This window comes from Canis lupus, chromosome 4, assembly GCF_048164855.1.
Source record: "Canis lupus baileyi chromosome 4, mCanLup2.hap1, whole genome shotgun sequence".
NCBI classification, from domain to species: domain Eukaryota; kingdom Metazoa; phylum Chordata; class Mammalia; order Carnivora; family Canidae; genus Canis; species Canis lupus.
Genome location: NC_132841.1, coordinates 47,333,302 through 47,339,404, shown reverse-complemented (window position 1 = coordinate 47,339,404; position 6,103 = coordinate 47,333,302). Strand labels below are relative to the sequence as shown.

The following is a 6,103-nucleotide window of genomic DNA, read 5'->3' as shown; positions in this document are numbered from 1 at the left end:
ATTGCCCTCCCACAAAGATAATAGTAAGAAATAGAGCAATGGGAATAACTCTTAAAAGTCATTGTAAACATCATATAACCCAACAAATTTGGTATTTGGTGCTTCCCCTATGAATTATTCATGCCAGAGGAATACTGAATCATTCACTGCATTCAGCAGTGGGGTACTTCTAAAATGCTGCAGAGGGAATCACAGCACATTTGTTACCAAAACAGTAAATATGTGAGAGCCATAGCTTTTTTCTTTTTTCTTTTTTAATTTTGTCTGCTTTTACATAACCATTTTAATGTCTAAAGAATGCTAGAATTAGAAAATGCAGAAGTTCTATTCAACTTCATACTTTATTAGCTATTTTAAATGTTACAACTACAGAACAACACATTATGTTGTAAGCAGTAGAAAGACTATAATTATTGGGTTGCACTCTGAAACACATTAAAACTTGGTTCTTGTCAATCCATACCTTTCAACAGCTATTTTAAAATCTTGGTTATTTTCAAAGAGAAAGAATGAGCAAAACCCATGAGAAGTGGTGGAGCAAATATTAGGGTTTCCCTATAACATTATCCATATCGGCTTTCTTCTGTAGGATCGAACATTTACTGAGAGTACTAATTTCAAACTTTGTTCTAAGGCAGTACTGTCTAAAAAAGTTAAAATGGGAAATGGAAATGTGAATCACAAATGTAATTTTTAAAATTTTATAGCCATACTACTATACTATACATACTATTGGTAAAATTATTTCAATAGTTTTAGCAAATACATAAAAATATTACCATTTCAACATCTAACCAATATAAAAATGAATGAGGTATTTTACCTTTTTTATACAATACATCAGTATCTGCTTTGTATTTTAAACTTATAGCACATCTCAGTTCAGACTAGTGACACATTTCAAAGGCTCCATAGCTGTGCATGATTAGTGGCTGTTATATTGCATGCAGAATTCTAGATTCTCAAACATGACATATTCATAATTTTTGATTATCCCAAAAGATATGTGGAAGTTGGGAGACATGACAAAGGATTTCAGGATTGAAATCTAATAAACACCAAAACCAAAATAAAAGTTAATTGCTAAGAACATAAAACCCAGCCTCATCACTTACACATGATGAAATCAATAAATTAATTGATTGTGAATAAAACGGAGTATAACGCTAGGTAGTAACTGACAAGGTTCTTGACTTTGCAGGTAAATCATGAGTGAATTAAGAGTTATTCATATTTGATATTGAAGGAAGTAAGCAAAACTTTTAATCATCCATAGTGGAGTTGGGGTCAGAGTAATATAGGTCCAAGTATCTGTATAGGAGTATCATCCATGGTGGAGTTGGAGTCAGAATGTCAGAATGGTATACAGATCTAAGTATCTGTATAGATGTATCAGAAGTAAGAAGTCTCAAAAATTAACCAAAAAAATATCCTTAGGAGTTAGCATTGTACCTTCATTTAATTATATCCAATTCCCAGGAGAAACTAAAGAAAATTGGTCCATCCTTTGATAGCTTATTAAAAATTAATTCAGATGAGCTAAATGAGTCAGTTATAATATTGCCTGGGGATTCGAGAAAAGTTAAATTAAGAAATGTTGACTTTTCCTTGTAGTTGTAAACACCACTCAAAATCACCTACTTTGTAAAAGAATATTTTACATACTACAGTAAGACTGCCCAAAAAACACAAATTGTTTCCAATATATCCTATTTAAATATTTTTATGGCATTTCTCTGCCATCTTATTTTAGTGGTTCTGACTATTCCTCCTAGTGTGTATGATCAGCAGCAGGAAAAAGTCAAACTTTAAAATAATGTGTAACTAAATAAAGTTAAGAAGTTAAGAATTAACACATATGCATTTTTCACGGATGTAATCAGGTAACTTTTCTCTGTAGAAATATGATTGAATGTCTCATAATGTAGATGGACAGTACATTCTTATTTATATCAAGTAATCCATATTTATATGGATTTGTTTTACTTTTTGCCCTACTAAATCACCTCTAATAGCAAGACATTATGGAAGAACAATTCATTCATGAATCATTCTTTAAAATTTCACTAGCAATGAGAATACTGAACTTCTTTTCAGGGCTAAATAAAACTTCAGTGTATGTACCAAATATTTACTAGGGTTATCAGATTTATCCAGTTACTTTTTCTATTAAGAATTTCATACATAAAAAAGCAGCACAAGAATTATATACCATTCTTTTAACAATGTAGTTTCTTGAATCTTTTGAATCTCTTTTAAAGTTGTATCAGTAGATACCAGTAATTTGTTGAGCTCTTTTCTAGAAGCTGTAGTAAATGTGTGAGGTGAGGCCTGTTCTATGTGTGTGGTCTCTGTGGTCACAAACAAATCTATTTGGTATATTCTTCAGAAGGTAATGTATATATGTAGCATATGAGCTTTCAATAAAAGAAATTCTCACTGCAGTTTTTTTTTTTAAGATTTGATTTTATTATTTATTCATGAGAGACACAGAGAGGCAGAGACACAGGCAGAGGTAGAAGCAGGCTCCATGCAGGGAGCCTGATGTGGGACTTGATCCTGGGACTCCAGGATCATGCCCTGGGATGAAGGCAGGCGCTAAACCGCTGAGCCACCCAGGGATCCCCTCTCACTGCAGTTTAATGAAAGTATACAATAGTGTAAATTTTCTGAATTATAATATGAAACATTAAAGGAGTTCTCTTCTTCTTCCTTCTTTTTATAGTATACTAGGAATCTTATTTTCCCTGAGAAAATAGGATAACTAATATTTAGTGATCTTTACAGTTTATCTCCTATTAACATGAAATACTTTTTCTGGCCACTAGGGTCTTGGAACTCTTCTCTAGTTACTTCCCTCCACACGCAGCCCAACTTCAAGGACAAACTTCTAGACTGTTGTATGTATCTCACTATCCTTTACAACTGTTTGGTTTCCAAAATCTTAAACTCTTCATCTGAAACCTTCTATCCCTCCAACTTTCAAACTTCCTCAGTGATGCTGCTACTGACCCTAGCCAGCATTCCTCCTCCCCACACTGCATCTCTACCTGCCTGCTTTATCCTACACCTTCAGTGACCTAGAACTTTGAGTCCCATTTATTGAGGGAGTTTGTAGCTGGCTTTGCTTATCTGTTATCTAGCCTGGACACATTCATCACTCATTTCAACTCTGCATTCTTCACACTTATTTTTTTTGTTCCTCTCAACTAACCTTCCACTACAGAGAACTTGCCATTAAGAACAGCATTTGATTTGTCTTCTCTTCATTTCAGCTGCTGAATGTTTCTAGAGAAACATTACAAAGCCTTGCTGATGAGGTCCATTAGGATTATGAATATAAAATCTGACTTAACTGCATGATCTCTCTCTCTCTCTCTCTCTTTTCTGGTTTTCCCAACGAGTTGTTTTGGGCAGACCTAGGCATGAGGAAGCCTTGAGTGTAAAAGAAGGTGTTGTGTCTTTTGGTGGTGAAGCATGACTTATTTTGACAACTTGGGACCAGGCAGGGCAGTGAGAACTTGGTCTTGGAGTTGTGGAACTGCTTGGTTGCTGGTGGGCACTTGCTGGCTGCAGTCTCCTCTGTCATCATGATCTGGATCGAGTGGGCCCAGGTTCAGTGCCTGGTCCTCCCAGTATATGTTGTTGTGGGTGCCACTGCCAGAGACATAGTACAGGCAGGTGACAAAGTTCTTCACCCTCAAGGTAGATTTCTTAAATACCTGTCCACAGTAGACAACCTTCCCTGAAGACTTCCATCGTCTTCAGCTGAGACACAAAGTACTAGAAGTGAAACTTGGCCACAACATGATTAGGTGCAAATATTTGCCTGGATGGAGGGTAGGAGTATGGTATTTGGGGGTGGGCAGGCAGCACCACATAGTTTTGTACTTGCAGTGTGCCTGAGGCCTTCAGGGTATACTCCCCACTCTTGCCACCACCCATGAAAAGAAAGATCTTAACTGCATTCTTAATAATGTCTGATACCTTTTTTCCCCCTATCTTTTGGCTTCAGTTCCCTTTTTTGTTGTGATTGTTTCTTTGTTTCCCAACTACTAACCCTTACCCTCAACAGATGTCTTGGATTATTTCCTGACTGAGAAAACAAGTCAACAGTGATAAAATTCCTTAGCTGCCTCTCATTACTGTCTATCACAGATCCTTCACATCAGCAATTCTAGGATCTATCTCCCTTTCTCCTCCAATTTCAAAGACTGAATACCTTTTCCTTTTCAGGATTAATTCTCCAACCATGTTCTTGCTATCTCTTTCTTCTATGTTCCGTAGGAACTTACTGCATCAAATTTCCTTTCACTTTCTAGGATCTGCGAGTACTTCTTTCCCACAGACCCTTTCTTAAAATGAACTAAAAATGTTTGCTTCTCCCTATGATAAGTAATCTCTCCTACAACCTTACATTTCCCTCAAGTTAAATTTCCATCTTTGTCCTATTCACATCTATACCTTAAAAATGATTTCCCCATCTCCGACTCATCAATTTACCCAACATAATCTTCTTTTATTTTACCCATTTTCTCAAATACTCTTTGAAATATTGACTATTGTACTCCCTATTTGATAAATTGAGCTTTTGTTTTTTGTCTCACTTAATAGTGATCACAAAGTGACATTGTTGGATCCTCATGTTTTCTGTGAGATTATCTTCAACAAGAGAACATTATATTCTTAGCTTTAAGTGCCAGGATAGCTCCTAACAACACCCAGGCAGTGCTGTTAACATCAGCCAGTTCCTAAATACAAAAGGGCTGACTTTCTCCTTCTCAACAACAATGATGGTGATGATATTAGTAACAAATGATAAATGCAGTTGGTGTTTATGTTGTTACTGTTTTACATGATTGATATATATTAAATCTTTTAATTCTCACACCACTCCTGGATAGATACTATGATTTTCTCCATTTTGTAGAAATTAAGACACCAGAATGGGAAATAAAAGAGCAACAAAGCTGATAATATTTAGAGACCAGACATCTCAGCTATTTCTTACACTCTTTTAGCTCCCAATTGTACTTGTCTTAGGGACTTGGCCTCTTATTTTGCATTAGCTTCCTTATGATTTTGTGAGGTACAACTCATCAGTGCCTCATCTTCTGTTCATGCTGAATCTTTCTTGCCTCCTGCCCCAAGACATCTCTTTTGTTCTTGAGCCCACTTGGTATCTTTGCATGAACAATCTAGGAAGGGCAGGAAAGTTAAAGCTTTTGGAGAAAACATTTAAGGTTGTTGAGAGTTAGTGAATATTCTCCCTTTCAGCCTCTGTATGGACTATCCTGAAATGCTATAGTTAATGGTCTCTTAGAAGACTGTCCTACAATCAAGAGATCAAATCTTCTTAAATAAATATTATTTGCTCTTTCTACATTCTTGACTCTCCCAAATTTCTCCTCACTTCTGATTTTCTGGAATTATCCTCCCTAATAAATGGGTAATATACAGGCTTTTATGCCAGGTTTTGCTTTTTGAAGAACCCAGGCAAACTAGATCAAAACTGAAAACTCCACCTGAATTGTCTATAGTCTCTCCTTACTTATTAAATTGAGCATGGAGGTTGACAACACTAGCTTTAGAAGATAAATCTCAGTTGGACTCTGGATGTTGACACTAATAAGCAATGTGACCTTGAACAATTTATTTAATATAAATAAACCTGTCTTAAAAATTAGAGGTAACAGTATTTACTTTAAATAGCTTTATCTCCCTATCAAGGGTTATAACAAATTTAATAGTTTGCTGTGACAAACATACTCTCTGACATATAACATGTATTATTTTTTATTATTATTAATATCTTTCAAAATTGTGTCTTTCTCCTTTGTTCCAATGTATGTTAATGTTAACACCACCTAACCTACCACCAAAAGGAAACAAATTTTAAGGAAATCATTGACTCTTTCATCTGCTTCAGTTCTTTCTCCTCCCAAACTTTCATTATATAATTGCTGAATACATTAAGTTTATCTTTCAAATACCCTCTTGGATCAGTTCTTTATTAATCTTGCCATCTTCATTTCCAGTATCTCACCATTATTTGCAATAATAGCTCACCTAGTCAAATGATTTTTCTTGCTTGCTTTCCTTG

The 6,103-nt window shown here is 35.4% G+C and overlaps 1 pseudogene; it reads right to left on the bottom strand.

Annotated features, from left to right (window-relative positions):
• Window positions 1–544: 544 nt before the first annotated feature.
• Window positions 545–3,945, bottom strand: LOC140631669 (large ribosomal subunit protein eL20 pseudogene; annotated as a pseudogene).
• Between the last annotated feature and the right edge of the window lie 2,158 nt (window positions 3,946–6,103).